Consider the following 25,937-nt stretch of genomic DNA (forward strand, 5'->3'; position numbering starts at 1 on the left):
AACACATGGAAACATGGGTGTGGATGAGAAAGAGCTCATCACAATATACACTGAATGGAATGTATTAACATGAATGATCAAAATAATCCAAAACACTATACTCAAAATAACATAGCCATCCCACAGTTATACAGTCACATTCATTATCTGAGTAATCCGCAGCATCTAAGTTTAGACTTAGATCTTGAGTCAGAAATAGTACAAGAATTATCAATGTGCAGTTAGTAGCAAGTAGGACTCATGTACATTTATCCAAAAAGATCAGGACTTGTCTTCAAAACTCCAGACATACAGATTAGTTTCTTGTTTCCTATTAAACAACAACATTTTGCCCCCTCCTTTTAAAATGTTTATTTTATTACTGCAGGAAAATGTTTCATCTGAAACATTTGGTATAAATAAAAAACTTACAGAGATTTCTTAAATATTGATATCTGGTATATAAGACCCTGAATTAGCATGCCTCTGCCAACTAAAAGGTCACGTAATTCACCTATGATTCATACTGCCGCGGAAGCCAAAGCCCTCTTGACTGGTAGTGCCTTGGCAACAGAATCCCTGGATTCTATCATGTCAAGCCCCAAAGTCAAGTGAGCGAAGCCCCACACTCCTACAGTGAGTAGGAAGATCACTCACAGCAGTTGATTAGGACTTACCCTAACCAGACAAGGTCCCATAAAGGAAATGGTTCTGTCCTGGAGCTGGGCCAAGTTTCACATGCCCAGAATAAAAAGATCCTTCAGAGAGGGAGCTTTGAGGAGGTAATAATTGCCTCTAACTCCTCCTTAGCATTCTAACTTTGAAAGAATTTTTTTGACTCTTAAAATCAAACCACGTTAAACCACCCTTTAAGACTTCAGCAGAAATGTGATCTATGGGAACAAATGTATGCAATTGGATATATAAGGAACCCCAATTTCTCTCTCCATGCCTATGGTTCTCTATCTTTGATTCCTGCTGTTTTCACTTTGTCTGCCACCCGGGAAAGGAGGCTGCTTTTATAACTGTGGTTCAAATGAGGACACAGATTCTTTTCCTTAGTCAGTATCCTTAGTAGGAAGGAGACATGCTGTCATTTAGGTATTCATTCTCTTAAAAGGGATCTCCAAAAGAAAATAAATGGAATTATGGAATAATTTTTCAGTGGTCAAATTTTAGAAGATGGGATTCTAATGCTGTAACAATTGCACCTTGGCCCTAATGGCAGGTAAATCTGTTTGGACTCCTTTTTGGCTTATTAGTTCATTGCCCATACCCCTTTATTGAGAGACAGAGGAAGTATTGCCATCCAAGCCAAGGACAGAATGACTACATTTCTTCTCACTCAGACCCATCACTCCCCAAACTTTCAAATTCCAGTTTTTCCCTGATATGAGGGATTTCTTGTCTACAGCTTTCCCAATTTCCCATATCCAATTCATCAGCAAGTCTGAGAAGGGTATCACTGAGTCCCAGAATTTCTATGAGCGAAAGAATACCTGAAGAATTCTTTTTGCTCTACTTGAAAGAAAGTCTATACTGTAGACTGCATTTATAAAGAGAACCCACAGCTACTAACCCAGAAGCTAGGGAGGACTTAGATAGTCGCAGAAACCAGAAAGGGTCTGTAACCAAAATGCAGATTCAGTTGCTCACCACTTGCAGAATTCAGCTAAAAAGAGTGAGGTTTGGTATAAAGAAGATGACTTTATTCCAAAGCTTAGTTTAGGGGAAGAAGTACAGCCTCCTTCCTTTAAAGGTACCATTTTCCTTTTGGGGACAGAAAGCAGAGGCTTTTAAAGGGGGACTTTGCACAAATAGTATGCAGAGGAGGGAACGAGCAGGTGCAGGGTCTACGTGGCTTGCTTTGGTGCCTTATCTACCAGATGGTTGAGCTGGCACCATCATGGGCAGAGCTAGGTTGTAAGGTGAATGTTGTCTCAAGATACTCTCCAGGTGAGAGAGAGTTCCATTGCGGGCATACGTTGGGTTATAAATTGACTGTTGTCTCTTGGGGCAAGCTCCTGTTAGGAGAGATTTCTGGCTCTGGCGCTTCTAAGTAAGCATATAGTTGGATAGTTAGATAAGCTTACCATATAGGGAGTGTCTGGTGAAGGGAAGGTAACGGTTATCATTGCATTTCTAAAGAGCTAAGTAGGAAGTGGAAAATAGGGGAAGAGGAAGAAAGAGAAAAGAACATGAAAAGATAGTAATTAAAATAACTCATTTTCTTTCTCTTAGAAAAATGGGGATACTCAGTTACAGGTACACTGAGCGAAGCCACATAGGACCAGAAAAGAAAAATAGACTAGGCTCACTGAGTCTATTTGCTCCCTGGAGTTAAACATGAGCTGCTCAGAGAATTCTCCGTGACTCTCAGGAGGAATGTATGGCTGCAGTTCCATGTGGGGAATCAGCCTACATTACTTGCTGTCTTAAGCAATGAGTTGCTCAATACCCATTATCTGAGGCCCAACACAGGATTATCCCAGTGGGAAGCTCTGCTAATACAGGTGGCTGAGCAGCCTGGCGGCAACAAGCCTGTCCTGGAAATATGGAGAACCTCCTGGGAGAACAGGCAGCAACCTCCAGGTGAGGGAGGCAATAATTCCAGCCAGACTTACCTACACAAATTTGGAGAGCCCGCAGAGCCAGATGCTGCTTTGCCTGTGGGAGTTACTGTCATGGAAGAACACATTCTGGATCCAGATCCGAAACATAGTAGGGTGGGTGGGGCAAGTGGGTAGAAGGGGTGTGGAAGGGCCATCAGGGAAAGAAATAGTACTTTTGTAGGATTAAAAGCTTTTAGTAACTATTTTTCTAGATAAGAAATGTAGATATACAGTACTTTTGAAAACTGATAATTTCCCTCCAATATTTCCCCACTGTCTCCTTTGATACATTGCACTCAGAGCAGCCAAGCTGTGCTCATGATCACATGGGAGGGAGGTGACAATGGAAAGCAGATAAATGAACTATTGCAGCCAACTGATGAGCACAGAGAGCGGCTGTTTACTGAATGTAGGCAGATAGGACCTTACACAATATCCCAGAGATCAACTTACCCCAGCATGGCTTGGACTTAGTAGAGAGGACCAATGGACCTGAAGGGCCAGGCACAAAGAAACAGGAAATCTAAGCTTTGAACAACAGAGACCAAGGACTGAGGACTAGAGGGGAGGATGTACCCCTGCAGGGAGACATGCTACAGAACACAGAACAAATGAAGTCTTACTCCTTTCTATACTGTGGCACTTACTACACAGGTACTTTGAAATTTAGCTGTAACTCCAGGGAGAAGGCAGAGATAAAGGCAGCTTGATCAAGTTTCCACTTTTCCAATAAGAATAAAATAAAAATTAAGTTTGAATATAGACAAAAATAAGGGCATAACTGGTTTGGGATAAGATTATCCCTGCAACAATCACATTAAAATAGAGTAAAATTGTAACGTCCACTCCTCTTTCAGAAATACAAAATGCACATCTTAGAATAAAGGAATACCATCCCCTTTCTATCATTTTAATGGTATGCCCCAGGCTTTAGTACCACACCTTGATAGGAGGCTGTACTAGTTTTCTAGGGCTGCCATCACAAAGGACTACAAACCAAGCGGCTTTAAACAACAGAAATTTATTCTCCCATAGTTTTAGAGGCCAGAAGTCCAAAATTGAGGTGTTAACAGGGCCATGCTCTCTCTGAAGGCTCTAGGAGGGAATGCCTCCTTGCCTCTTCCTAGCTTCTTATGGTTGCTGGGATCCTCGGTGCCCCATGGCTTGTAGATGAGTCACTCTAATCTCTGCCTTTGTCTTCCCATGGTGTTCTCCCCTGTGTCTTTGTTTCTGTGTGGTTTTTTCCTCTTCTTATAAAGACATCAATCCTATCAGATTAAGGGCATGATATGGTTCGGCTCTGTGTTGCCACCCAAATCTCTTCTGGAATGGTAATTCCCATAATTTTGTGTTGAGGGAGAGACCTGGTGGGAGGTGGCTGGATTATGGGGGCAGTTTCCCCCATGCTGTTCTCATGATAGTGAGTTCTCACAAGATCTGATGGTTTTATAAGTATGTGACAGTTCCTCCTTCACACACTCTCTCTTTCCTGCTGCTATGTAAGACATGCCTTGCTTCCCCTTCACCTTCCACCATAATCGTCAGTTTCCTGAGACCTATCCAGCCATGTGGAATTATGAGTCAATTAAACCTCTTTTGTTTATAAATTACCCAGTCTCAGGTAGTTTCTTAATAGTAGTGTAAGAATGGACTAATACAGGGCCCATCCTATCCCAGTGTGACCTCATCTTAAATATTTACATCTGCAACAATCCTATTTCCAGATAAATTCACATTCTGAGATTCTGAGGACATGTATTTTAGTGTAACAGTATTCAACCCTGTACAAAGGCTGTCGCCACTCTCCCACACAGTTGTCCCAAATGCATGACTACAATCTCCTTGATTCCCTACAGAGAGAAGAGAAACCAAATGGAAACTTGACAATTTCTTTTTACTAAAGGTGCACAGAAAAGTAATCGTAACACAGCAAAGAAAATGAGTTAGAACTCTACTAATAATGCCTACTTTCTGAGTGGGCAGCTCTAGGCCATCTAGGTGTTTGTCTAACACAAGGTGCTATTTTCATGCACAAGAACCGAATTATTCTCACTCATGGAAGTGTTTTTGACTCTGTGTCCTTGGACAGTGGGCTCTCCTAAGGCCCCCAGAGAAGTATTTCTCCTTCACTATGGTCCAGCATCTGTCTCCCTGACTTCATTTCCTGCCCTGGGATTAATTTCTTTACAATTGACAATAGGAATGGCCACTCCCTTCAGGAGAGCAGCACCTTTCACCTTCAGAGGAGAGGGATCTTACCTAATAAATAATTCACAACATAATCAGAGAAGAGCTTAAGAGTTAAACTTCAGTACATTCTGAGGTTTTCAGTTTTAAATGATGCCAAAAGCAAAAACTGGACTTTACTGAGAAAGTGTAGCAGATAAGTGTAACACCCTAGAGTCCAGGGGTCATATCTGTCTTTCTCACTGGAATAACTTCCAAGATTAGCAGAATCCTGCCCGTAGTATTCAAGCATGATTCACTAAATGGACAAATCAAACTTGAATTGTTCAAGACTTTTGAATGCTTTTTAATGGTCTCTTTCCAAGTATGAAGTAAAGATTATTCCTGTTGTATTTTTCAAATACTAATTTTCTATATACAGCTCTCAACACTTACCTCCTCTCTTCCCTGAACTTGCAGCTATCTAACTGCATACAGAGAAAAGGAGCATTAACATCCTCCCTTCTGATAGTGCAACAAAGTTTGAAGAGACACAATCCTGGTTAAAGTATAAAACAACCATGTCAATTACAAAATAGAACCTTCAGGTAGAAAGGACCCATCTATTTTCCCCAAAGGAAGAATCTGCCCCAAGTCCCCAACTCCTTTGAACTCCTTTAAAGGGTACTTTTCCAGGCTTCTCTACTTCTCATTCTTGTACCAGATCCTTCCCTCTTCCTGCCCCACCAGGTAACTCATCATTTGAGTGGGCAGCAGCCTGTCACCCACATAATCTCACAGAGTACTGGACCCAACAGTCCATGACTCCAATTTACCTGGTCACCTGATTCAAAGTTAGGTTGGCCAAAGCTGACCTCCAACTTTTGCCTGCTCTTGACTTCTTAGTCCTCTCCAAATTCTCCTTGTGCTGACGTTTGCACCCATTTCTGCCTGCTCTGTCTTGCTCTTGTAATCTAACCTCAGTGTCTGCCTCTCTGCCTTGACTCCATTCTGGCTCAGCTTTCCCTCAGGGTTTCCTCTGGCCCTGTGTCCATCCAGTCCTTCTAGGATTACCAGTGACTCCAGCTTTGGTCTATGAGTGCTCATAGTAACACACTCTTCCTGGCCATGCTCACCCAGGGCACTGGACTTCTGCCTCCTGCTGCACTCCTCTCTGGGAGCTCCATTCCCTCACTCATAGTTTGTTTCTGTTATACAAAGGCTGATTCTTACTTTCCTTTCCCAGTTATCCTATCTCTTTAATAAAGTCATCAGATGGATCACCAAATTACTGAACACAATTTAGATAAACATTTTATAAGCCAAAACTGCCCAGATTTATTGTCAACGATTGCATCCTATTTTTATTTTATTTCATGATAAGAGTATGCTCTTCAATTTAAAATCAATCTTTGCATCCAGGCAAGTGAAACTTTAACTAAAATTTCAAGATTCATTTTCTCCTTGAGAAAAAGCAGTATGGTGTAATGGCTCATGGTATCAGAGTATGGACTCTGTAGGCAGATGACATGGCCTAGTTTCCATTTCAGATCGGTCACTTACTGTATGTGTGACCTCTAGAACAAGTTACCGAACCTATGCTGGGGATAATATCATATTGGGGATAATATCATTTCCAACCTCAAAGACCTATTGTAAACTTTAAATGCCTTCGTACGTGTAAAGTACTGGGAACAGAACTTAGGGCATAAAAAGCTGGTGAATACTAGCTACCATTATTGTTCTTGATCAACAGCTTAGTATACTGCAGTCATCAGCTCAGAGATCACCCATGAACTCTAACAACACTCTCAAAACCTTTTGACAAGCAATTAAGATAGATAATGACTACTTTGTAACAAACATAAAGTAGTTTTCTTACTGGATGAAAAGAATGTAACCCTGCCATTATGGCTTGTAGTAGCTGGAAAAGCAACCTGGATCAGTCCATCGATTACTGGAGAGACTCTGATCTTACTTAGTATCTTACTCATAATCTATCTAGGATAGACTCACAGATAGATTTTCTGTTGCTGTTAATCATGCCTAGAAATTACCGTCTCCCTTGCTCTTGGTCTTCCTTCCTTTTTCTACCCTCTCCCTACGACTAGTTTTATTCCTGACAAACAGTCCATGGAGCCTCACATCTTCCAGCATGGAACACCTCCTAGCAAATGAACCACATTCCTTTACAAGACTCATTACTTCTCACAGCAAACATCTGATGCACAAAGTAGGCTAAAGGGGCAGAGATTCTGATCCTGTCTCCTCTGGAATGATGGAGTAGGAAAAATACAAGGAGCTATCATTTCTGGCAGAGCCAGGACATCATAACCAAAGCATCAATTTCCCTTTTAAAGATACTTTAGAGCAATCAGCATTTTTTCCCAGACATTACAGTCTGGGAAATCCTCATTATTTGTGGATTCCATATTTGGGAAGTTGCCTACTCACTTAAATTTATTTGTAACCCTGAAATCAGTATTTGCAGCATGTCTGTGATCATTAGTGGTCATTAGCACAGTGTGGCAAAAAAAAATTCGAGTTGCCGCACGTGCAAGTGCACAGCTAAGGTCAAACAAGGCAATATTCTACCTCTTTGTTTCAGCTCTTACCGTAAACAAGTGTCCTTTTCATGATCTATTTAGTACCACGTTATTTGAATTTTTGTGCTTTTTGTTGGTGATTTTGCTGTTTAAAATGGTCCCCAAGTGTAATACAGAAACTCTATCTAGTGTTTCCGAGCACAAGAGGGCTGCAATGTGCCTTATGGAGAAAATGGATAAGCTTCATTCATGCTGTTGGCCATGAGTCCAAAGTTAATGAATCAATGATACATATTAAATATGTTATCTTTAAAAAGAAACGCATATAAGACAAGGTTATGTTTTGACCAGCTGACAAAAATACTGGTATCACAGGCTTATAGGAATCTGACTCTTTATTTCCTGTGGGAGTAATCATTCAATGTTCAATTAACTTAGCGTTCATGGAAACTTTACAGATTTACAGTGAAGAAGAAGAATCAAGTGTACATCCGAATCTGAATTACTGCATTCAAAGAAAAATTACCACTGCTAGCCACTCTACAAGAATAGCACAGTAAGTTGTCAAAACAAAACTATTCCTTCAATTTACTCCTTATATAAAGGGAAACACTGTGATAGCCTTTTGTGATAAATAAAGATGCCTAATATACCTTACCTGAAAAAAGACTACGAAATACCAAAAACAAAATATAGTTTAAGGATAGGGATAAAAGATAAAACAAAAACAGTTCTTGAAATACTGTTCCCTCTCTTTTCTACCTACTGATTATCAAAGTACAGTTCAGAAGACAACCAGGAAGTTGTTGCCTTCTCTCTGCTACTCCAAACTACAGCAGACATGAAGTCGTATTGGCAAGGAGATCAAAGTGTCTGTCTGTCTCCCATGTTCCAGGTCCACAGAAAGAGAATTCAGTAGACACATATCTTCCATCCCTTCCAACTGGCAAAAACTTTGGAGAGAAGAGCTAAAGTAGGCATGCCTTTCTCTACCACACACCACTCATCACCCAACTACTCTGTCCTAGTGGAGGGGAGTCACAATTATAGGGATGGGCCCTGACTCTGAAGACAGAGAAGAGAGGCAGGTGACCTCATGCAAACATTAGGAGTACCCAGGTCCACCCTCACTTCTGAAACCTAATGCAAGTTTGGAGTTGCCCAAGGCCACTCTCACTTCTGGTACTCACTGCAAGTTTGAGGGTCCCTGAGACCACACTCATGCCCCATAATTCACTAGAAGGACTCAGAGGACACAATAAAACCATTATACTTTTGGTTATAGTACAGTGAAAGGATACAGATTAAAAATCAGCCAAAGGGAGAGGCACATGGGGCAAGGTCAAGATTTCTGGGTATGTATATGTCATATAATGTCTTCAATAAGTCTTCAGTAAAATCCACAAAGTACATTTATGTTTTATAAAACACATTTCTTTTTTGGGGTATGGAGCAAACCCTGATTCTTGCTTTAAGGTTGTTGCTGGGAGAAACCACAGAATAACTATGGGATCCCAGAAATCTCTGGGTTACCAAGAAATAAATGGACATCAAACTTTTCTTTCACAAAGGAATTGTAAATAGGCATTCAATTGCAAAGGAAGAAACTGATGAAGATCATATGGGAAGTTATTAATCAGTCATTTTTCTGGTTATTGAATTATCTTGTTATAATCTAGAGTATAACACCTGGGTGAAAGCCCAACATCACACCTTTTTATATTAGTTTGCTCAAGCTGCCATTACAAAGTACCACAGACTGAGTGGCTTACACAACAGAAATTTATTTCTTATAGTTCTGGAGGCTACAATTCCAAGATCAAGGTGTCAGCAGGATTGATTTCTTCTGAGGCCTCTCACATTGGCTTGTAGATGGCTGTCTTCTCCACATCTTCACATGGTCTTTCCTCTGTACCTGTTTGTGTCCTCCTCTGCGCACTGTAAACAGTGTGCAGTAAACTGCACACACTCTGTAAACAGCCTGTCTCCAAATAGAGTCACATTCTGAAGTATTAGGGGGGTTAGGATTTTAACATATAAATTTTGGGGATGACATAGTTCTGCTCATAACACTTTTACATTTGATGAATGCAAGCCTATTATTAATATTAGCATTTCAGACAGGACATCTAGGAATGGGATTGATAATAAAAGCTTCAATGTTTCTGGACCAGAGCATGCCATATCTGTTTTAAAACCAATTTAGAGGCTGACCTAACATAATCTCACCAAAGGAATGTAAATCTACATTCTGTTATCCTCTAAATAGATTCTAGCTTATTTACAACTATGTCTTCCTTCCTAGACATGTCTATGTGTTTTATCAACACAATAATATACTCACTACTTCTTAGCCTGCATTTTTAACACCGTGTGTGGACTCTGAATTAGATTTTTGGTAAATTCAGTACAACATTTCGTAGGATAGCAGAACTAATTTTTGTTTTGTTTTGCTTTTGTGGTAAGAGTACTTGTCTCAAAGATCGATTCCATGAGACATCATTTTATTACCATAAAAATAGTTATATTAACTTAGCTTCACAAAAGATATTTTCTTATGGTAACCATCTTAGCAAACATTGTTAGCCAGGATTTAATTGCTATTTGTTAATAAAATTTCAATCCTGATGCTTACCATAAAATGTTTATATTTTTTAATATTTTTATTTTGAATGACACCAAATAACACTAAAATAAAAATGATTCATATTCTGAATTTTCTCACTTAAAAAAATCTCATGAGAGTCGCCTTTCCATCTAAAAAGTGAAAGTCATGGTCACATGTGATGCAGTCATTGCTTTGGTTCCCTGGTGCGGCTTAAAAACAGTCCCTAAAATAGGCGCTTTTGCTCTTCCTAGTGTCTTGCCTGCATCATACTAACTACATCTGCAACACTGCAGGTGTCTTTTTTTCATTGCAAAGCAGTTTGTGCTATCAAATAGCAGCAAGTGTGACTCAAGACTGAAAATCAGGGACAGGGTACAAAATAATTGCAAAGAAATCTGAAATGATATAGAAGTTGATATTCTTGTTTAAAGACTTCTAAAGCACTAGTTTAAAAAAAACAGCATCAGATAATGGTACTAAAAAACCCTTGAAAATAGAGTTTTATACTCCAGATTTGGTCAAAATATTTTACTGTCATCACCCATATAATTAAGAGGCTGTACATAAAAGAGATTAAGAACATGGACTCAAAAGTCAGAATGCCTGAGGTCAAATCCTGTATTCATCTCATAGTAGCAGTCAACACTAGGCAAGTTACTGGAACTGTCCATTTCTCAGTTTCCTTGACTGTAAAATGTGACTAAGTCTAGTAATTATATTGTAAGGCTGTTTTGAAACTGAATCAGTTAAAGCACTAAGAACAGCATCTGGCACTAGGCAGCACTCAATAAATGGGGTTAAAAGTATTATCCTCTCCCCTTTCTCCCCTTTGATCTCCTATACATATGTGGCTCCCATCTCATCACTGCTGTCTCCTGTAGTCCTCTTTCCTTTTTTCCATTTTCAGCTGTCTAGGCAGCTCTGACAACTGGCTCCTCTTTTGCATCTCCACTCTGTCCTCTGGCAAGTTCAATATTATATGAATAAAGCTGCCTGCTATTAGTCATTTCCATATTAATAGCTAACATTTTTGAGCATTCATCAGGTGCCGGTTATGCTGCCTATTGTGAAACACATTGAACTCCCTATACATCTTCTTGCCTGAACTCTCATAGGAACATACTGCCTTGATTTTCCTTGCCTTCTCTGTCTTGCTCTTAAATGCTGGGCTTCCTTGGCATTCCTTCCCCAGCCCTTTCTCATTCTATACACATTTCCCTGGGTGGTGAAGAGTCCATGTCATCAATTACAAACCAAATGATTACTCTTAAACCTATATCTCTAGCTTGAACTTCTACCCTGAGCTCCAGAACTTTGTATTATAGATGGGCACTGAAATCTCAACTTCGATGTCCCACTGCACTGCGAAGCCAGTGCAGACAAATCTGAATTCATTTTCATGCTGAAGCTATGCCTCTTTTTACATTTCTGTCTGAGGAAATACCCCTACCTCAATGGGTTAAATGCTGGATTTGCAGTGGTAAACAGCAAAAGCATAGGCTCTGCCCTCATGGAGCTTAGAGGGCATCCTCTTTCTAACTGGAGGATATAGTAGAGGAAACAAGTAAATAAGCCATACTTAATTTTCTGTTTTGTGAACTGTTTCTTTGGATTTTTCCGATTAGCTCTTTATAAAACTGACAAACTCCTGGTCATATTTTGCTGCATATACTCTGTTCAGCAACTTACGTTTTTTGCATTCAAGAAAATTGTGATTTTTATGTGATCAACTCTAATGAGCTTTCCTTTTATGAGGTTTTCTATCGCTTCAAAGCTTAGAAATGTTTCTTCTATTGAGAGAGCTGATGAATATTCAAATTTGTACCCTAGTTTAATTTGTTTATGTTTCATTCTATCCCACCTAGAATTTGTTTTGATGAGATATCAGTGAAGTTTTATTTATGAAAATTTCCAAAAGTCTTCTTAGTATATTGGATGAGGGATGCCTACATGACATTCTCTTTTATTGCTGTAACATTTGAGACCACCAATTTTTGTTTTGAAATTTAAATCTTCCTTGGTTTATCAGTACAATTGTTAGGTTTCTTCCTACTTTTTGAACTTTGACACTTCTCTCCTGTACCTATTTTCTCATTCCTCTTTGTTCTTCCTCCATTTTTTTCTTTTTTGAGACAAGGTCTTGCTCTGTCACCCAAGTTAGAGTGCAGTGGTACAATCTTGGCTTACTGCAGCCTCAACCTCCTGGGCTCAGGCAATCCCTCCACCTAAGACTCCCAGGCAGCTGGGACCATAGGCATGTACCACCATGCCTGAATAATTTTTGTATTTTTTGTAGAGATGAGGTCTTGCCATGTTGCCCAAGGTGGTCTTGAACTCCTGAGCTCAAGCAATCCGCAGCCTTGGGCTCCCAAAGTGCTGGGATTACAGGCATGGGCCATGACAATCAGCCTTCTTCTCTTTCCAATTTTATTTGTTTCCCACAGCTAAATTCTTGAATATCTGTTCTTAACTTGATTGGTTCTCTTGACTCAATTCTGGCCCACAGTATCAAAGATCACTTTGATTAGGATGACTTCCAGATTGGTATTTTCAGCAATGATGTCTGAGTTCCAAACCTGCTTCTTTGAGCCCCTGCTCAGACTCAGCAAGAACACAACTTAACCTAACCTACAGTCCCCTGCAGACTTCAGTTAGTTCATCCCCATCCTCATTTCTCTATTGATAATAAATTTTTGTTCCATCTGTGTTTTAGTCATAGGTACTTAAAACCTCAGAATCATCTTCACCTCTCCTTTATCCCTAATATTTGATTAGTTAACAATTTCTACCTATGCTTCCCTTAAAGACTATTATTATTTGCACCTGTCCCTACATCTCTACTTCTAACAGATTAACATTCTAAGGTAACAATTCTTCCTTGAAGGTTTGGACAACACCCTAACCCCTCTTCACGCACCCACTTCATTCTTCATAGTTTATTACACATGTTATCATCCTAACCCTTATCATGCTATTTCCAAAATTTAAAAAATTAGGGTATAAATGATAAAGTCTAATGCTTTTATCCTAGTTTTCAAAGCTCCATATGAGTTGATCCTATTTGCTATAGTTTCTTATTAAGACCTTTTTTTTTATTATACTTTAAGTTTTAGGGTACATGTGCACAACGTGCAGGTTTGTTACATATGTATACATGTGCCATGTTGGTGTGCTGCACCCATTAACTCGTCATTTAACATTAGGTATATCTCCTAATGCTATCCCTCGCCCCTCCCCCCACCCCACAACAGGCCCTGGTAGAACTTTTATAGTAACAGGAGAAAGGAAGAGAAGAAAGGATAAAAAGGAAAAAGAAGAAAAAGGAAAAAGAAGAAAAATGAAAAAGGAAAGAAGAAACAGAAGAAAAGAGGAAAGTCAGAAAGAATACAAGGGTTTGTTTTGTTGAAAGTGACATACTGTAATCTCAAAATAAATTAACCACAAAAATGAAATTGTTGACACAGAGAACTAGGAATGTAAGAACTGAATCTGGCTTCAGGCTAGTTGGATCCAGGGTCTTACATGATATCATTAGGACACTATGTCTCTATTTCACAGCCCTTCACAGCCCTGTTTTCCTTAGGATCTGCTTCATTCTCAATCAGAACCTTTGCAAAAAAAGAGGGAAAGGTGATCACCAATTTAGCAAGCTCCTTTAGACAGCATCAGCAAGTTTCTTACATTTATTGTAGATTGGCTCACCTTGGATCTTGTGCCCAACCCTAACCAATCACTGTAACCAAGGACAAGTTGTATATACAGTAAGCAGACCCAGGACACATTGCCATTCCCGAAGCTAAGGAGCATGTGAGCCCTACCTGAGACAAATGGACTAAGAGTGGAAAAGAGGAGACTCTCCAAAGAGATTTTGATCACACACACACACACACACACACACACATAAGAAAATTAATTTGAACGAGCTAGTGAGCAGGATAATCTAATAATGTAGAGTTGCCAATTCTGCTAATCATCCATTGGTGAGATTTTGTCAAGTTAATTCAATTTTATTTTTGCTTTAGTTTCTTTCTAAAAAAAAAAAATGGGCATAGAATTTATGCCACCAGCTGCTCCCAAAAAACAAGATCCTCAAATGAACCTTAACAAAGTACTGCCAACATCACAAATGGCAAATGTTTGGAGTTAAGTGTGGGCCCTACACTGAAGTTCTTCACAATGTTAATCTATACATGTATGAAGATTTTCATTTTAAAGCCTTTCATGTTAAATATTGTTTGATCTGAATAACAAAACCAGAAAACACAAAGTTTTTCATTTTATATATGATGCATTTGTTTTTCAGGCCACAGTAAAAGATAATCCCCTGAAAACTCCTTCTCATTTGTCACATGGGATTAGTCATTTCCTCCCCTCCTATTCTTATTCTTTCTAGTAAAGTCACATGTAAAGAAAGCCCAGGGACGTCCCTCAGTACAGCCTCTATCAGGGCCTCTTTTTAAGAGGCTGACACCTGTGTAGAAGGCATTGAATTTCCTCTTTACTTTTCTTTCCCAACAAAAAATAAATTCCTTTTGGCCCCAGGCCCACCACTACCTAAGCCTTCTAATTTGGGCAGAATTAGGCCAATCAGGAACCCTGCTAGGAGAAGATCAGGTCTATAATGTTACTGTTACAAGAGCAGCCACATCTTCCTCCAGAATTATCTCTGCTTCTTCCAGTTTTGTAGTCAACCAATTAGGAAACCAAAACCAACCAACCAAGAAAATATAATAATTCCTATAAATAATAAAAATAAGAATATACTAGTCTCCTCACAACTATTCCAATGTTTTTCTACAGCATAATTTAGTTAATGAGTTTTAACTCTCCTAGGACAATGGCTATTTGTAAGATTCCAAATCACAGTTTATACTTTTCACGTTCTTAACAAAAATAACTTTGACATTTTAAAAGGTATAAATTCAAAGAAATAATGTATAACTATAGAAGTCCCTATTTTTGTATCCACTCCTCCACAATATCTCACAGTTGTCTGTACACAGTAGCTACTTAAAAACGCTTTCTTAAGTAAAACATTGTCTTAGGAGATCCTACATACTAAACTTGCTAGAGAAAAAACCTTTTTGATTCAGATTTTATTAATTCAGATTCAATGTTCTTTCAATTAAGAACTGAACTAAATTATCTATCTTAGTACTATTAATAAGAAATATGACATAATAAATAACAGGTAATATTCAATTGCATTATATAAGGAGGGAGGGTATTTATTGACTTTGAAAAAGAGTTTATGTTTTTACATTTACATATAAATTGTATTATGCAATTATAATAGATACCATTTTTTGAGAGCTTATTGGAAGTGCAAGGAATTATGCTAATGCTAACTGCCTTAAATTTTATTAAATTATCACAACAAACCTATGAGGTAATGTAATCTGTTCTTTACAGATACAAAAACTAAATTAGAGAGATAAATCATCCACATGGTATCTATAGAGGTTCGAATACCTATAAACATTAGCCTATTAATTAATACTATACTCTTCCTCCTTCTAAGAGGTGAGTGCTCTTCAGAATGACACATGAATGCAGTGATTTTAAATTCTTGTTGTACATAAAGTAGGACATTTTCGCAAGCAATATTTGATAGCATATTTTAGTTATCTTGTACATTAGAAAGTAATTAAACATATTCCTCCTTGATCTTACAAATGTCTTCCTCTGAGTTACTGAGACTCCTAGACTTCTCTGCCCCATTTACTACCAGTTAGCAAGTTCACACGCTATATTCCATACCTGTAAACCTCACTCACATTTCTCATAATTTCTAATCCAATCGTTGCTGCCACCTCAGTTTCCAAGAACCATATTAAATTATTTGAATATCTATATTTGTTAGAAAATCCATTTGTTAATCCCAATTTTTGAATAATAAAAAGAAATTGCTGTTGAAAGAGGTAGGAAACTAATCTTCCTGATAAATCCAGACATATTTAATTTCCCACAAAAGCCTCATTCTAGTAATTTCATCTTTCCTGTAATGCTATTTCCCTGGTGGAAAGATCAGGTCAACGTGTTCCACATTTTTGGACAGTTTTGTATTTTGGATCAGAAATGTATGGCAGCGAACAGCTGTGGAGAAAATAGACTGCAGTGTGCTGGATAAATGCTAGCCAAGTCTCACTGAAATGAATTCCCACTATTTTAGAAAAACAACCATGCAAACTATATGCCTCATGTCTTCATTATAACTCAACTCTGGCCTATGCCATACATACAAGAGAAACACTTTGGCAGTATTTGGTTCTATATCAACTATCTACAGGCTAGAATCTATCCTGAATATTTCAATTCTATTGAGTTCAAAAATCATTTGTCTTATGTACCCAGTAGAGACAAAAACAAGAGCCCCTCCCTGACAACTGTGCCTAACGGCCATGCAAAATTGAGTTGGTTGTCCAAGACATGCCTTTATGGAAAAAATTTCTAAACACCAGAACAAATCCAACACTTCTCTCTCCTGCCCTATCAGTCTGTCACCTTTCTCAAGCATAGAACAGCTCACTATAAGTAGATGAAATGTTCCCAGCTGTGTCTGACTCATATCATGACTATGAGTCTTTCCAGTGTGGGAAAAATATGAACTTAATCAATTCCCCATGTATAAGGCATTTCCAATTTTTTCTCATCCTCTCTAGAGAAGAAGAAAGTCACCTAACTTGAAGACTTGGTGACCAAAACTCATTCAGCAAAGATAAATAACAAAAAACAATATTGCTGATTAATCTCCTCCTAGGATGTACAAAGAGAAAACACAAGGAAAAACAATGAAACCATGGAACCTGAGCAAGAAAACTAAAGTCATAGTAAAGTAACTAAAGACAAATAAAGGAAAAAACAAAATGAAATTCTGGAAACCCTTTCTTTCTTTGTTTCCTCAACCAGCAATTTCCCATAGCAATCTATTCCAATCACAAATAATAATCCTGCTGGCCAACCAAGGCAATTAAAGCATATTTATTGTCCAGCACAAATGCTCTCATGTTAAATATGCTATAAAATGGGCTGAAAACATGGAACATGTGGGCCACACCATTGAATGAGACAAAGAGTTGAGGTGATTGCAGCTTGCATCAACAATGGGTCAAAAACTGCAGTCCAGTACACAGGCAAAGACATTCAAAATTAAAAGCCCTAGGGACTTTTTTTTTTTAAGTAAACAACAAAACTTTATTTGGAAAATTCCTTTCCTTATACATAATGAAATCCCATCAAATGATTTTATTTATTTTATTTGTTGGTTGTTCAATGATGTTTATGCTTTTTAAAAATATATTACTTTAAGTTCTGGGATACATGTGTAGAACATGCAGGTTTGTTACATAGGTATACATGTGCCATGGTGGTTTGCTGCACCCATCAACCTGTCATCTAGGTTGCCCTGGTGTGTGATGTTCCCCTCCCTGTGTCCATGTGTTCTCATTGTCCAGTTCCTACTTATGAGTGAGAACATGTGGTGTTTCGTTTTCTGTTTCTGTGTTAGTTTGCTGAAAATGATGGGTTCTAGCTTCATCCATGTCCCTGCAAAGGACATGAACTCATTCTTTTTTATGGCGGCATAGTATTCCATGGTGTATATGTGCCACATTTTCTTAATCCAGTCTATCATTGATGGGCATTTGGGTTGGTTCCCAGTCTTTGCTATTCTAAATAGTGCTGAAATAAACATACATGTGCACGTGTCTTTATGGTAGAATGATTTATAATCGTTTGGGTGTATACCCAGTAATGGGATTGCTGGGTCAAATGGTTATTTCTGGTTCTAGATCCTTGAGGAATTGCCACACTGTCTTCCACAATGGTTGAACTAATTTACACTCCCACCAACAGTGTAAAAGAGCTCCTTTTTGTCCACAGCCTTGCCAGCATCTGTTGTTTCCTGACTTTTTAATAATCACCATTCTAACTGGTGTGAGATGGTGTCTCACTGTGGTTTTGATTTGCATTTCTCTAATGACCAGTGACAGATATATAGAAAAATGGAACAGAACAGAGACCTAAGAAATAACACCACACACCTACAACCATCTGATCTTCAACAAATCTGATAAAAACAAGCAATGGGGAAAGGATCCCCTATTTAATAAATGGTGCTGGGAAAACTAGCTAGCCATATACAGAAAACTGAAACTGGACCCCTTCCTTAAAGCTTATACAAAAATTAACTCAAAATGGATTAAAGACTTAAATGTGAAACCCAAAACCTTAAAAACCCTGGGAGAAAACCTAGGCAATACCATTCAGGACATAGGCATGGGCAAAGCCTTCATGACTAAAACACCAAAAGCAATGGCAACAAAGGCCAAAATTGACAAATGGGATTTAATCAAAGTAAAGAGCTTCTGCACACAAAAGAAACTATCATCAGAGTGAACAGGCAACCTACAGAATGGGAGAAAAGTTTTGTAAGCTGCTCATCTGACAAAGGTCTAATATCCAGTATCTATAGGGACTTAAACAAATTTACAAGAAAAAAAAAAACCAGACAACCTCATCAAAAAGTGGGCAACGGATATGAACAGACACTTCACAAAAGAAGACATTTATGTGGCCAAAAAACACATGAAAAAAAGCTCATCATCACCCTAGGGACTTTTAAATCATAAAACATTTGAGACATACAAAAAGGTCTAGGAAATAGTATGAGTACTGCTTTACTCACCATTTGTGTATCCTCCATGAGCTTAAGAAATAAAACCTTCAAAGTGCAATTGACGTCTCCTATTTGCCCTTCCCTGAGAGCACTATCCTTACTCTCTGCCATAGGTTAACACTATCCTGAATTTGGTGTTTGTCTTTCCCACAGATGTCTTTATCCTTTTATTACATATGAATATCTCTGAAGACAATATATATAATTGTTTCATATATTCTAAAACTTTAACTAAATTGTATCATGCTGTATGCATCCTTCTTGCTTTTTTACTTAACACTGTGTTTGTCACATTTATTTATAGTGCTATGGAGGGCTTCTGTTTACTCATTTATTCTGCTATAGCACTGCACTGCACATATACATAACATCTCATTTATTCATTCTTCTAGTGGACACCTAGGTTGTTTCTACTTTTTTCTATTACCAGCAATGTTGTTATGAACATTCTTATATATTTCTATTTATGTAGATGATTTACTATTTTTTTTACAGCAGGGGTAAACGAACAATGCCTGTAGCCTAAATATGGCCCACCATCGGTTTTTGTAAATAAAGTTTTATTAGAACATAGCGGTGGTCATAGTGCTGATGGCTACTTTCATACTACAGTGGCAGAGTTGAGCAGTTATGACAGAGAATGTATAGCCCACAAAACTGAAAATATTTATTATTTGATCTTTCGCAGAAAAAGTTTGTCAACTTCTCCTTTAGGGTATAAACTTAGCAGTCACATAGATGGGTTGAAGGCTCTATGAGTATTCAATTTTACCAAATGTTTCTAAATATTCTCTAAAGTAATGTACCAATTTTCATTCCCCTCAATAATATAAAAATATATTCATTCTCCTTGTTCCTCATGCTCACCAGCACTTAAAATCTCAAAAGTTTTAAAATCGTGTCCATTTATTTGTGGTTTCATTTTAAATATCCTAGAGTTGTTATAATGGTTTATATCCATGTTTGCGAGGTATGCCATATGTTTTCGGGTAATACTAGAAATAATAGAGCAATCATATAACTGTACCAAGATGAGGCTAAGGCACAAAAGTGGATACCTCCCCATTTGATTTCACTTAGAGCTCCTCTTTTCCAAACCCTATATCCTATTCTCTTTCCTGACACTCCTGTCCCAGGCAACTATCACTCAGAATCTCTGTCTGTATCATGTGGACAAAGTTCTACAGTGCTTAATTTGCTGCCTGCAATATACTGCCTTCTACTCCTTCCCTTTCCCGACGAATCATACAACTAAGTGTTTTCCCAGAAGCCTTTGTCAAGTGGAGAAAAGAAATGAGAGGAAAGAAGCCCTGCCTTTTTCAATATGGGACACCTGGTCTCCACATTGCATCACCTAAGAGCCGTCTCTACCATCTACACCTAAGGCCAGCCAGTTAGGCAAGAATGAGAATACAGTCAAAGAAATAAGGATTCATCTGTGCCTTTGGATGCTCCCAGGGTGATGTTCCCTGTCAAGGTACATCTGGGATTATCTGGTTTTCATCATGCTCTTTGATGGAAAGAAATCTGCTTTTTATTTCTGCTTTATCTTGTGTTGGAATAGCAAGTGTTGATTGACCAGTCGAGGTTATTATTATTTATTTATTTGGTTATGGTAAGAGCAGTCCTCTTCCTTGTGGATATTTCTACAACTTAGACAAGTAAATGAGGCAAGGACGTAGCTGGAGATAGCAATAGGACAAGAAGTGAAGAAAGAATCTCCTGTGTGGCAGTTATTGGAACATACCCAGAGCATTGAAATCGCAGTTTATGCCTCTGTTTTACAGTAAAGGCTGTTGATCTAAGGAAATTTAAGGCATGGGGAACAGGATGAAAAAGAAGAGGGGGAAATTGGTTGGATTGTATCAATGTCAATCTCTTGATTGTTATTGTCCTGTAGTTATGCAAGATGTTACCATTGGGGAAAGTATGTGAAGAATATATGGAATCTCTCTGTATTATAGCTTACAAAATAGATATATAAAAAATTAGAGAGTAGGAATGGGAATGTGGAAGGGAGGACTCTTCACTTTTTACTTGATACCTTGCTTGTACTGTTTTTACCACATGCATGCATTATTTTCATCATGAAGACATGAGTCCCTGCCTCATGTCCTCTAAGTCTTATCACATGTACCTGTCAAATTATGATAGTCTAACCTATACTTTGCTGCAGCTGAAATTAGGCTTTTTATGATTAGATATCTTACTAAGTAGCCCTCTTCTTCAACTTTCTCTCGTGTTGTTATTGTCTTCCTTCAGAATTATTTTCTTTCTTTTTTCTTTCAACCAATTTCCTTCAACCAATGCATCACCTTGCAGGGTGAATGATTTAGGAAGGCATAGGCTCAAAGCCCTGTCAAGCACAAACTTCTCAGATGGGCAGTGCACAAGCTGGTGCTGTGCGGCCATTGCAGCAAACATGGCAGTGGGCATGGGATATCTTGGAGCTGATTCAACAAGTTTCCTTTTGAACACTCTATGCCTGGGTTTAGAACCCTCTGAGGCTATAACTTTTTTTCCCAAAGACTTTTCTTCTGCATCACTGGCAACCTCCTCCTCTATTATCTTTCTTTTTTCTATGAGATTAGTCATCACCAAAAACTTCTTTCCAACTTTATCTGAACATTCTTTCATTCTTCAGGCATCATGAGTTCATGTACTATTTACCGCAGGCCAACTCTGTAAGTTTAAGTAGTGAGAATACAAAAAATTTTAAAAAGACATGGTCCCTGCCCTCAAAAACCTCAGACACTTAGGTTACATTATGGAATGGAAAGAACGAGGATAGGAACCAAGTGTCCAGGAAGAATAGAACAGGGAACAATGAATTCTGCTTGGGAAAGAGGAGGAAAATTTCTTAGAAAGTGATATTTAAGTTGCATATTGACAAATAACAGTGAAAGGGGAGAAGAATCATCTCGGTTGAAGGACCAGTGTAGACAAAGAAAGGCACAACAATATGGAAATATGTAATATATTTAGGGAAGTGTATTGAAATAATTACCCCTGGGGATGATACATCCCAGTCTCACATCCTCAAAGTATCACCATGTGTACCTGAGGGAGTATCAGCATGTTTAACATGGGTTAGGGCCAGAGAGTAAGGTATATGCCTGCTAAGGAATTGTAACTTTATGTTCTAGGGCTCTGCAAATCTAACTTGAAGTAAAGTGAATTGACATTTAGCTTTCAGCCAAGCACATGATTAAGTCTCTCATGATCTATCTATATCTATATCTACATCTATCTATGGCCAAGATGGAAAAATATAGGCTCTGCAGTGGCATATTTGATGTCATGTGATCATCTTCAGATATTAGGAGAACTGTCAGGTGAAAGAGGGATTTTATATTTTATGCCCATATCCAGAGGAAAAGCTGGAATCAATAAATTAAAATTACAGGGAAGCAGATTACTGCTTTGGGTTAGAGAAAAAAGAGAAATTTCTAGGCAATGGCTAATAATTATGTTAATAGGAAAAGGAAATGCTTCACTGCACACATGTTCTTGGTTTGGCAGAGGTTGTCAATGTTATCATTGGTTTTACTAGTGATATGTTTTGGTTTGATTTTTCTGAGCTCCAAAAATTGTTAAAGAGTGGTACTTTTTTAGAACTCCAAATAGATGCATTTTGATATCATTGAAGTAACTTGCATTAACAAATGATAACTTCTCTCTACTTCAAAGTGCCCACTGTTAGACTGGAAAATAACATTTTCTCCTAAGCTCAAAAAATATTGACGTCAAAGGGGAAAAGAAATAAAGAGATAAAGAAGGGTAGGGAACAGAGATACAAAGCAGGAAGTAATAAATATGTAAAACAGAGAGTGACAGGTTCCCTTCATGCTACAGTGACGACAGTGACTTAAAAGCAAAAACTATTACCATCAAGAAATGAAGAATGTAACTTCATTGAGAAGTCAACATTAAACAGTTTATTAAAAGTCTTTCTTTAAAAACAAAAATTTCCAAGCTGCTCTTTCAATGAAGATCAGCCTGAAAGGCATAAAACCCTTGTTGCACATGACTCATTGCTGGCTGCCAAGGAAGAATGCTAAAAAGAGCAGGATGGGAGTTTGTTAAATTAATAACTAAGAACAAACTAATTTTCCAATGAAAATGCATGAGGAAGAAGGCTAACTGAATTTTCTAGTGGGCCTGGTTGTTTGTTTTCACTAGAAAGAAGAATGTGTCTCCATTCATTGATATTCTCTTCTACTATCAGACTTAAGCTATGCCTGCCTGACACAGAAACAGAAAGGAGAAGAATAAGTAAAAGGTTATGGTGAGAGCCAGCTCTCAGAGTTTCCTTCTCTCAGCCAGCATTTGTTGAGTACCATCTCAATATCTGGGATTATCACAGTATGTATGTATTCAAAGAGAAATATTATTCTTATGTGCCACCTCATCCTACAAAAAATGAGAAATTTTATAAAAATTCACACAATGCAGAAGTATAAAATTAATAGTTGAGTGAGTCAGCGAAAGAATCACGTAAATGCAGGCCATCCAGGACCTTGTATCTATAGGTGTTAGATGTGAACAACAAATTTGGCCATAAACTACACAGGGGGCCAATACAGAAAAAACAAACAAACAGACAAACAAAAAAAAAAACAAAAAAACACATTCAGTTCTAAGACTTGTGATAAGAAAAACAACTTTTCCTTATACAGAGACCTGTAAGCAATTTCTTTCTGAGTCTGTGTAAGGGGAACTTTGTGGAGATTTTCAAGTCAAGATGACATATTAAATACCGATTGAAATACTCGCTTCCACTCAAATAACTAGAAATACTAAGTAAAATGTGTTAAATTACACTTGTCTTTATGTACACAGCTTGAAAGAAAAGAATAATGAGAAATATCCAGGTGCCAGAAATGTCACGATTTTGAGCTAAAGTCTAGCAACCCACGGTGTAAGAGGCAGAGCATGGGACTAGACAGAGCCAAAAGGTTTGGAGTTTCAACACTAACATAAGGGATGAGAGTTGGAACTAAAAATCTCATTCCTGTAGTGAAAAAAACAAAAACAAAAACGTTGGGCTTCCTGTTTAAGAACAGGACCTGGAAAGCAAATCATTCACCTAACCCCTGATTGGATATAGTTTCCCATGTAATTCCAAAATTTATTCTGTCATATGATTTGGAGGGCTTGTTACCCTCTCTAAATCCACAAAATCCAGAGCCGAAACACAAACCTAAGAAGTTGCCATGGAACAGTGAGAGCCTCTACAGACTGGGTAGATACCACCATGATATCCTCAAAGGGAAACCTCTACAACCCAGGACAGACACAAGGGAGCTCAGAGACAGGAGAATTCTTCAGGAAAATGGGCTCACAGACAAGAACTGCAGAACATATGAGAATGTCTGCAGCAAGAAAATAAACAACAGACATAACTCACACCAACAGAAATAACAAAACAATAAGGGGATTTTAAAAGGTGTATATTTAAAGTCTTCAAAGACATGAAAAAATACTTTTTATGAAACCGAAAGAGTTGTGAAATAGTATATTGATATTAAAAAGCTCAAAGAATTAAATACTAGATTAAAGCAATTGAAAAAATTAGTAAATTTGAAGAGACCTAAAAAAAATTTCCAAAATGAAAGACAAATTAGATTTTTTTTAAATCAAGTGACATGAAGAATATAAACTTTAAAAAATTCTAAATAAAAATCATAAATATCTAAAAGGAATTACAGAAAGAGTAAAAACAATATTTTTTAAAAAGCTAGTGGTTGACAGTTATCCAGAAGTAAAGATGTGGGTCTTCATATTTAAAATGCCAATTAAGGCTGAGCGTGGTGGTTCATGCCTATAATCCCAGCACTTTGGGAGGTGGAGGCAGGTAGATCACTGGAGGCCATGAGTTTGAGATCAGCCTGGCCAATGTGGCGAAAAGCCATCTCTACTAAAAATACAAAAGTTAGCCAGGCGTGGTGGTGTACGCCTGTAATCCCAGCTACTTGGGAGGCTGAGGCATGAGAACCGCTTGAACCTGCGAGATGGAGGTTGCAGTGAGCAGAGATTGCACCACTGCACTCCAGCCGGGATGACACAATGAGACCATGTCTCTAAATAAATAAAAAAATAAATAAAATGCCAGTTAAGTACAATGATGTACAGTAGAGTGATATTTCAGAATATTAAAGTTATAGAGAAATTTTACAATTGTCCAGAGAGGAAAGAAGAGACTGTTACTAATAAATAACAATTGCGAGGGAGGGAGGAGGGAAGGAGAGAAAGAAAAAGAAAGAAAGAGCAAAAGAGAGAGAGAGAGAATACACAAATTAAATATATCAGGAATTTAAAATGGTAATTAACATCAGTTATAATTGTGATTTGATAAAATAATAATCTTGGGCTATTTAATGGCAATAAATTTTAAAATTTGATAAAATGGGAAATTTTCTGGAAAATGTTAAATTTCATATACCTATCTATAAAATATTTTAAAAATCTCAATGGAGAGTCAATAAATATTAAACAAATTGAGCTAGTAGTTTTAAAAACCACCCCTCCCCAAAGACTCACAACCATATAGTTTTATAAAACTTAAAGGCACAAATAATACCTATCTTATATGAACTAGAAGGCATAGATAATCCCTATCTTATAACAACTCTTCCAAATAATAAAAAAGAAAATATGTTATCTATGATATTAATATAATATTTACACCAAACCAAGATAAAGAGAGTACAAGAAAAGGATTTATAATCCATTTTCACTTATGAACATGAATGCAAAATTTTTAACTAAAATATGAGCTAAGCAAGTCCAACTTCATGTGTGTGTATAAATGCACACACACACACACACATATATCTGTAATTTTATATATGTAAGGTATGTGTACAAAATACAACATAACCAGGTAAGTTAGGAAGTATAGTTCATCATTAGAAAGCCTATCAATGCAAATACATTAGGGAAAAATAGACACTTAAAAAGTCACAAGAAAAGCATTAAGGACAAGAAATATACATTTGACTACATCAAAATTTAAATGATCATCTCAATAGATTAACGATGAACTTGATAAAAATGCAACAATACGCATTCATGATTAAAAGAAAGAAAAAAGCCCAGCAAAGTAGCACCAAAGGAGAACATGCTGAAGTGAAGCTTTCGAAAGCTAACAGCAAACACCTTATGAAATAACAAACTTTAGAAGCATTCCCATGAAAGCAAGAATAAGAGACATTATTTTTCATTATATCATAAAATTTAAGTGTAAAAATAAGAAAACACTTTAACTCAAAAAAGAGTAATGTGATATATTCTATTTTATGTTTTATATCTATACTCTTAAATTGTTAAGAATTAAAACAGTTGAT

At 37.5% G+C, this 25,937-nt stretch overlaps 1 long non-coding RNA gene across 1 annotated transcript in view; it reads left to right on the plus strand.

Moving 5' to 3' along the window:
* Nucleotides 1-25,937, plus strand: part of LOC134730451 (uncharacterized) — a 104,529-nt gene that overhangs the window by 19,865 nt on the left and 58,727 nt on the right. The window contains exon 2 of the long non-coding RNA XR_010112218.1: nt 7,762-7,859. This is a non-coding gene — a long non-coding RNA (uncharacterized LOC134730451). The remainder of the gene's footprint in view (nt 1-7,761; nt 7,860-25,937) is intronic.

Source organism: Pan paniscus, chromosome 4 (assembly GCF_029289425.2).
Source record: "Pan paniscus chromosome 4, NHGRI_mPanPan1-v2.0_pri, whole genome shotgun sequence".
NCBI classification, from domain to species: Eukaryota; Metazoa; Chordata; class Mammalia; order Primates; family Hominidae; genus Pan; species Pan paniscus.